Source organism: Tupaia chinensis, unplaced genomic scaffold (assembly GCF_000334495.1).
Source record: "Tupaia chinensis unplaced genomic scaffold, TupChi_1.0 Scaffold139491_1, whole genome shotgun sequence".
Lineage (NCBI taxonomy): Eukaryota > Metazoa > Chordata > Mammalia > Scandentia > Tupaiidae > Tupaia > Tupaia belangeri.
The window spans coordinates 623,538-632,939 of NW_006199376.1; positions in this window are offsets into that span (position 1 = coordinate 623,538).

The following is a 9,402-nucleotide window of genomic DNA, read 5'->3' on the forward strand; positions in this document are numbered from 1 at the left end:
TGTGTGTGTATATATATATATATATATATACCTTCTATATATAGATATCTACTGTATGTGTATATATATATATATATATAAAATACACATACACATATAAATATATATAAATATATATATATATATATATATACAGCAAAGCAGAGGTACAAGCTTTGTGGCCACACCTCGGAGAGATGAAAACACCTTAGAGCGATGAAAATGGCTTGGAGAGTGACCATCTAACTACACCTGTGGGGACCAGGGAAGGTTTCATAAATGAAGCAACATTATAGAGAAAAGGTAAGGGTGAGAGTAGAAAGTTTCAGAATGACTCACTCGCATTTAAAAGGATACCAAAATTCATAAAATAAGGAATTATTGATAAACATCTAAGAGATCAACATTGAGAAAGCAGTGTGGAGGGATACAGGTTGAAAGAAGGATTGGACCCAGACTGTGAGAGGTTTTACATGCTCTTCCGCAGAGCAGTGTATCTTAAATAAGCAGTCAAGAAAAGACAATAGAACAAACATGGAAGTTCTTCAACTTCCCTTGATGTAGAGCCCTCCTAAAACAACTGATCAACCACGAGCTTTAGATAAGATTTTAGAATTATCAGTTTAAAGTTTTGAGGACCAAATGTATGGCACCATGACTATAGTTAACAAAACTAGTGTTTGCTTGTAATTTGCTAAGAAAGTATATATTAAGTACACTCACCCCCACCCAACACATATACACAAACACTCATAATGGTAGTTAAAGGTAAGTCAAGTATGTGTTAATTTGATTGTGGGAATCCTTTCAGGGTGTATACATAAATTAAATCATCATATTGTACATCCAGAATATACACTCAATAAAACTAAAAACTTTTCAGTGTGATTCATGCAGACTTTGGACTTCAAAGATTGCCTCTAGACTGGATCAAGAGTCTAGCAACTAAACATATGTCTTCAGTGTCTGTACTAAAATATTTCCATTTGATATCTCTGTTTTCATTTTTGTTTTTGTCATAAGGTTCATGCTCTCACCAGAAAAAGAAGTTAAGAAATCATCCCAAGGGGCATGGCCATACCACAATATCACCTCCTCCAATCTGCTTCCAGCATTTTGGGCATTCACACACATAAGCCTGGCATGATTCTCAAACTGCCAGGTCCGGGACTCAAACCATGAAGCTGGTCATGTAGGATTCAGCACTTTAACCCCTACACCACCTGCTGCCCCTGCCACTCGATTTAATAGCACAAAGTGTGTTGTACACGGAAATGCACCATGGAGCTCCAACTATCAGCTCTTCAAGGACTGCACTAGCTCCAAAAAGCCCAGAAAGCCCAAGTTCTGGGAAGCCACCATCCTGTAACAGTGCAAGGTGGGGTATAAGGGCTGAAACATTTTGGTCAGATGTGAAACAATCCTGAAGGTCTGTATTCCCTCTAGAGTTCCACATCAGGTTGGCTAAAGTTTTGTCACACCTGCATCACAGTTCACTTTCTCCTTCTACCCAATCGCTCTTCCTTCTCCCTTTTTTCATAGGTTTTAAGCCCTGAGACATTTCTTGAACCTTCAACTCTGTTTCATCATCTGCTTCCAGTGGGTCTGACCTACAGTGTGAAAGCAATACCTTTTTCTTTATTTGGGGAATACAAGTCTCAAGTGGATTGAAATGTGTGAAAAGTGAGAAATTGGGAGCTACATATTGAGAGAAATGTAAATAAAAGAAAAAAAGAGTGAGAGATTCAGAAGTTCAGTGTAGGAAAAGGGAGAGCTGATATCAGGATTTGTGGTCAGGGTTCCAACAGTAAACAGATGACATATGCAAAAGGATGATTGATGAGAGAATGACAAGAAGATTATCAATATACAGGCCGAGTTTAGACTACAGTTAATAATATTTTTATACTGGTGTTGTATATTTTGGTAATTAGCCAAAAGATTAGATTGTAGGTACTACTACCACTGAAAGAGAAAAAAGAAGAAAATAACAAAGATCCTGAATGGTCAAAGCAATTCTTATCAAAGTGAACGGGGCTGTTTGCATCACACTACGAGATTTCAAAATATACAGTGAAGCCATAGTAAAAACAATAGCATGGTATTGGCAAAGGAATAGACAAATAAACCAATGGAAAAGAACAGAGAAACCAGAAATAAATACATACATATACAACCATTTAGTTTTCAACGAAGGTACCAAGAATATCCTTCAGAAGAAAGACAGTCTCTTCAATAAATGGTGCAAAGGAAACCTGACATCCATATTCAGAAAAATAAAGCTAGACCTGTATCTCCTGCCATACACAAAAATCAACTCCAAATATATTAAGACTTAAAGATAAACCTGAAACAATGAAGCTAGAGGAAAACATTTTAGGACATTGGTTCTGGCAAGTTCAGGTATAAAACCTCAAAGCACAGGCAGCAACAACAACAAAAATAGATAAATGGCACTCTATCAAACTAAAAATCTTCTGCACAGCAAGTTCAAGAGACAACCCACAGGATGGAAGAAAGTAATTGTATACTGTCTATCTGACGAAGGATTAAGAACCAGTATCACAACTCAGCAGTGAAAACACAAATAACTCAATTTTAAAAATGGGCTAATAACCTGAATAAACAGTTCTCAATAGAAGACAATCAAGAACAAGTCAACTAACAGGAAAAATTGCTCAGTGTTACTAATCATGAGAGTAATGCAGGTCAAAACAAAAATGAGATACCATCTCATCCCCGTCAGAATGGCTATTATTAAAGTAAAAGAAAATAGCAAATGCTAGTGAGGATGTGGAGAATGGGGCACTCTGTTACATTTCTGGTTGGAATGTAAATGAGTACAGCTAGTATGGAAACCAGTGTCCAAAAAGTTAAAAATAGAACATCTGTATGATCCAGCAATTCCCCTGCTAGGTATAAAGGAAAGTAAATCAGTATGTTGCTAAGATATCTGTACTCTAATGTTTATTAGAAGATATTTATACTCTGTAATGTTTATAGATAATAGCCAAGACATGGAGCAAACAAAGTGTCCGTCAGCTGATGAATGGATAAATGTAGCATATACACCTTCACACACACACACACACACACACACACATACTGGAATACTAATCAGCCATTAAAAATAATTACGTCTTGTCATTTGATATTAAATAGGAGAGCCTGAAGACAATACATTACTTGAAATAAGCCAGGCATAGAAAGTGAAATTCTACATGTTTTCTTTCATATGTAGAAATGTTTATGTTGTATCATAAAGATAGAGGATTAAAAATTACTGCTATAAGCTGGAAAGGATAGGCCTGGGGATGTTCATTAACAGAAATCAAACTGTAGGTAGACAAGAGGAACAAAGCCTAGTGTAATAAGATACAGTGGGTGAGAGCTGTTTTCACAGTGCAGTGGTTAAGCACTGCACAGAGGAAGTTGGATTCCATATGGCTGACCAGAGTTTCGGTTCTGGACCTGGGGGCTTGAAAAGCATGCCAGGTACACATATACATGTGTGCTCAGGATCCTGACAGGTTGGAGAACTAGACAAGGAAGATCGTAGCATGAACAGGTCCCATTAGGAGCTGCATCCTCTCTATCTCTCTCTCATCCTCTGGCAATACATAAATAAATAAGATAATGGTGGGGAGAATACAGATAGCAAAAATCTGCTGTTTCTCAAAGTAACTAAGAGGGAGAAATTTAAACATTCTCAGCACAAGTAATGACAAATGGTTGAAATGATGGTACACTAATTACCCTGAACAAATAATTACACACTGTATCCTTGGACTGTAAAATCATATTGTAGTTCTACAATTATGCACAATTATTATATGTTAGTAAATATAAGTAAATAATAAAATATAAGTAAATAATAAAACAGGAAAAAAGATAACTATATGATATGACGGATATGATGGGACCAGCAGTTGGCATAATGGTTATATCTCTGGACTCCCATATAGTCAACAGTGGTTCGAGTCCTGGACCTGGTGGCTTACACTCACACTGGGCGCGTGTTCATGCATGCCCAGGATCCCAATAGGAGAATGAATGGAAGAGAAGGGATTGCAGCATGGCCATCCCTGCTGGGGGTGGTGGGAATTTCTCGCTTTCTATCTCTCTGTCTCTGACTTTCTGGTGAGCACACATGCCCTATAGCAAAAAACTCTCAAAAAAAAATGAGATGATGTATATGTTAATAATCACTTCGTTATGTGTATGCATTGTACACCTCAAATATATATAACAGGTATTCAAAAAGTTCAAAAAAATGTGTATTATAAAAAAGCTGCTGGAACCAGCAGGTGGTGTGGTAGTTAAGGTGCTGGACAGTCCCACATGGCTGACCACAGTTCAAGTCTCAGAACTGGTGGCTTGCTTTCTCATTTTCCTTTGATCTCTCTCCCTCTCTCTCTCTTTCTCTCATCTCTTTCTGGTCAAGTTTCTTAAAAAAAATAAAATATGAGTGAATAAATAAAATTAAATAAATAATTCTTTTTAAAAAAGCTTCATATGTTTCCAATTTTTTGAACTAAAATGAAATCATACTAACTCATTATAACATGTCTGACTAGAATCTACTTTGAGACACTAATAAAAATAAGACAGTTTGAAAAGAAGTGTTGTCCAGAGAAACATGAATTCTGCTAAAGTTAAGGCAAGAAAAAGCATAAGATTTATGGTAAAGCTTGGGTAGAAGAATGGTGAAATCATTGATGCTTTACAAAAAGTTTATGGGGACAATACCTCAACGAAATCAGCGATTTAAAAGCAGATAACATTTTAACTGGTTAATATTTTAAGAAGAAACAGAAGACGCTGAAGATGACACCCAAAATTGCAGGTCATTCATATCAACTTGCAAGGAAAAGTCAATCTCATTTGTGTCCTAACTGAAGAGGACCAATGATTAACAGCAGAAAAAATAGCCATCATTATAGCCATTTCAACTTACATAATTCTGACTGAAAAATTAGAGTTACCTCACACTCTGCTTGACAGGTGTCAAAACTGTTGTATTCAGCTCAGCTGCAGACAATAAAAGGTTTCTAGTGGGAATTTTTTTTAATGTCAGAGGACACACATACATGTGTGTATGTACATGTATATGAAAGAGTAAGAGAAAGCACCCCTCAACAAAGCCTGGTCATGTCACGATCCTTCTTCCTCCAATTCTCTATCCCATCAGGCCTCAAGTGCATGAGCCCAGTGTTTTTCAAGATGCCAGAGCCATCACTCTGTGGCTGGCCATGTGGGATATGGCTTTCCCTGCACTGTGCTTAACAACTGTGTCATGAGGTCAGCCCAGGACATTTTAAGTGGGATTAAGATCCTGAAGCATTTTCCTGCACTGTGCTTAACAGTGTGTCATGAGGTCAGCCCAGGAAATTTTAAGTGGGATTAAGATCCTGAAGCATTTCTTCAAAGAATTGTAACAGGAGATGACACATGGCTTTACCAGCACAATTCTGAAGACAAAGCACAAAGCAATAACTATCAAGAGATTGAAGTAGTCCACACAAAGCAAAAGCAGATTGCTCAAGAGCAAAGGGCATAGTAACAATTTGGGAAATCCCGAGGTATTTTGCTTTTTAGCCTTCAGGAAAGTCAAATGACAAAAATGTCTGCTTATTATGAGTGTTTCGAGAAAGCTAGCCAAAACTTTGGCCAGAAAAAGTGCTTGGAAAAAACTTAACTACAGTCGTTCGCCACCATGACAGTGTTCCTGCTTATTCCTTTCATCAAACGAGTGATCTGGAAGAGTTTCATTGAGAAATCACTCAGCATTCACCTTACAATCCTGATTTGTTCTTTCTCGCCTCTTTTTATTTCCCAGTCTTGTTTACAAATAGAACCACTATATGACCCAATAATCCTATTCCTTGGCACTTACCCAAAGGACAGGAAAATATTCAGTCAGAAACACACTTGCACATTCATGTTTATTGCAGCGTTATTCACAATTGCTAAGACATGAAATCAACCTAAATGCCCAAAAACTGATGGCTGGATTTTAAAAATTGGCACATCCATATTAGAGAATACTACTCAGTCATAAAGAAGACTGAGATTCTGTCATTTGATAAAATGTGGGCAAATATAGAAGATTCAATGCTAAGTGAAATAGGCCAAACCATGAAAGACAAACACTGCCTATACCCACTCAATATACGACAAACATTTGCACTTTATGGCAGAAATTGAAAGATTCAAAGTATAATAGTAGAGAAAAGTGTAGATGCCAGAGAGTGAGGAGAATGGTGGGGTGGGGTGAGGGACTCAGGAAAAAGAATTGAACAGACACAAGAATGTAAAGGTCTTTGTTGAAAACAATGCATGTGGCAATAACCTTGATTTGATGATCACATACTACTTACATACTTTGAGAAAATCACATTGTACACTATGAAGATATACAACTAAATATAAGTAAGAAATTATGGGGACCAGCAGTTGGTGCAATGGCTATGTCGCTGGACTCCCATGTAGTTGACCGTGGTTCGAGTCCTAGACCCGGTGGCTTAAACTCACACCGGGCACATGTGCGTGGAGTGCCCAAGATCCTGAGAGGAGAATGGAGGAGAAGGGATTGCAGTGTGGCCATCCCCCCTGGGGGGTGATTTCTCGCTTTCTGTATCTCTGTCTCTCTCTGTCTTTCTGGCGAGCTCATGCACCCTATAATAAAAAGATCCTCTCAAAAAAAAAAACTCCCAAAAAAAAAAAAAAAAAAAAAAAGAAGAAAGAAAGAGGAAGAAAGAGAGAAAGAAAGAAAGAAAGAAATTATAAAATAAAATAAAATAAAATTGGAAAAAACACTGTGCTAATCAAAATCATTAATAAAATTTTTCTAAACTGTCAATTATAACATATTTTGTGTATTCATGCTGGAGGTATATTATATTATTTTTCTATTCTATTTGCAGAAAAATATACAATGATAAACGTGCTGTCATGTTAAGAGGTGATAAAACAGTATGCAATCCAAAGTAGAGAAAAATGGCACTCCAGAAATGGGCAAGGCAGTTAAGCAATTAAAACATCAAAACATTTTTATGTTTTGTGGTATTGGCAATATTTGTGAGCTTTGCAACATTTGACTTGTGACTGTTCCCTCTCATTCTAATACACATTCATGTCAGTAAATATATAAATAAGTAAAGGGCACCCATTTTTTCCTCTAGTTAAAGTGATTTTTTTAAAAAATGCATTGGCATGGGACCAGCAGATGGCATAATGGTTATGTCGCTAGACTCCCACGTAGTTGACTATGTTTCAAGTCCTGGACCTGGTTGCTTAAACTCATGCAGGTCACATGTACATGCATGCCCAAAATCCTGAGAGGAGAATGGAAGAGAAGGAATTGTGGTGTGGCCATTCCCCATGGATTTCTTGCCTTCTGCCTCTCTATCTCTCCAGTTACTACACACACCCTATAGCAAAAATATCTCAGAGAAAGAAAATGCATCGGCATGGTTATATTCTCAAGACCCTCAGTTCTTTTGGAATAGACTAAATTACTGGTATCATCACTTAATAAACTGTCTTGAAGTAGGTGGTGCTTATGTGTAGGAATAAAGCTTATATATTTTTACTTTTATCTTTTAATTCCATTTTCTACAAACTTTTTGAAGTCCCCTCATACAATAACTTTTTAAAGGGATGGAGGGAGCAGCAGGTAGTATGGTGATTAAGGCACTGGACTATCACATTGCCAACCATAGTTCAAGTCCCAGACCTTGTGGCTTGAAAATCACAAGAGATGTGTGTCTCTGTATGTCTGTGTGTGTGTGTGTGCCCATAATCCAAAGAGGAAAACGGAGGGCAAGGGATTGCAGCATGGCCATTCTCTGAGGAGTGATTTCTCACTTTCCTTCTCTCTGTCTCTCTCTCTCTGTGTCTCTCTGTCTCTCTCTCTCTGTTTTGCTCTGGTGAGCGCACATACCCTATGACAAAGACCAAAAAAAAAAAAAAAAAAAAAAAAAAAAAAAAAAAAAAAAAAAAAAAAAAAAAAGCTATTTCAAGGCCTAAGCCTGAGGAGCAATGGAGGAGACAGCCATTAATATTGACAAGAGTCATGGGCTGGGCCACCTGAAACAAGTGGCCTTCAATAGATAAACAGCACCGACAAACAGTGGACCAGTGAGAAGAAAGTTGGAGACATGAATCCCTTAACTTCTCTTTTCCACCACTCTCTGACATTCCATTGGCCTCCCCTTCTCCAGGACCAACCATAAACCCAAGGCCATAAACTATAACCTCCCCAGCCCCAAGTAGGGTAGAAATAGATCTGGAGGGACAAACAAGAGATATCCAGCAGAGGAGGCATCTGCATTGTTTTGTCTGTTTATATACAGGAGAGATATGCCCTGAGAAAGGAAAGGTGAGAGAGAGAGAAAGCATAGAGGCTACATCTACTGGACAGTCATGCTTGGAGAACCTGAAAGGGGTGTCATTCAGGAGACAGCAGTAGGCATTTGAGGATTCATAGGGAAACAGGGTCACATCTTCCCAAATCATCATGACACAGACAAGAATGAAATAGTGCTTCCTGTGGAATTGGGGTTGAGTCTTTCTATTCTTTGACTTGAATATGAGCCCTAAGATCACTGGGAGCCATTTGGGGAGTGGTGTGAAAAACACCAAGTCCTGGAGCACAAAATAATAAAAGCAGAGAAAACTATCTGGAGTACCTAGGGAGGAGTGAAGAAGGTCCAGAGCATCTTGGGGCTCAAATTCCCAGAACTGCCCAAGCCCCAGGGGAGAGGAAGAGATGTATTCCCAGCAACAAAGGCATAAAAGAGAGGCAAAACTTGGAAAACAGAAGCAGCTACACAAAGCAGTTCCATTTGAAAAGGATCTCTCCAGGACCTCGAAGCAAGGAGCAACCAAGAGGTGGAGGTGAGCGGGAGGAAGCAGCTTTCTTCTGTGTTCCTAAGTCTCTGTCCTGGTTACCCTTACCTCTCTTTCTCCTTGGCTTTCTCAATTTACTTGCTTAGTTTGATCCTTCCAACTCTAGTCCTCTTTTCTAAGAGCCCCACCTTTGCCAATATGAAGGCCCAAGTTCTGGATAACAAATGAGAAAAGTGAATCTGAGCTCCCCTCTGAACCTGTTAGCCAGTAGAAAGTGCAACGAGAAGCCTTCCTCCTGGAGTCTAACACAGAACGTACTTGGTAAATAGGGAATTGTGAAAGTAGATCCTCCCGTTTAAAGTCATGAAATAATTTATTTTAAAAGTGCAAGTAACGGTATGACTACATAAAATTTTAAATATATTTGTGTGTGTAAATTTAATTGTGAAAGTAGATCCTCCCGTTTAAAGTCATGAAATAATTTATTTTAAAAGTGCAAGTAACGGTATGACTACATAAAATTTTAAATGTATTTGTGTGTGTAAATTTAAAGATATATATATATATATA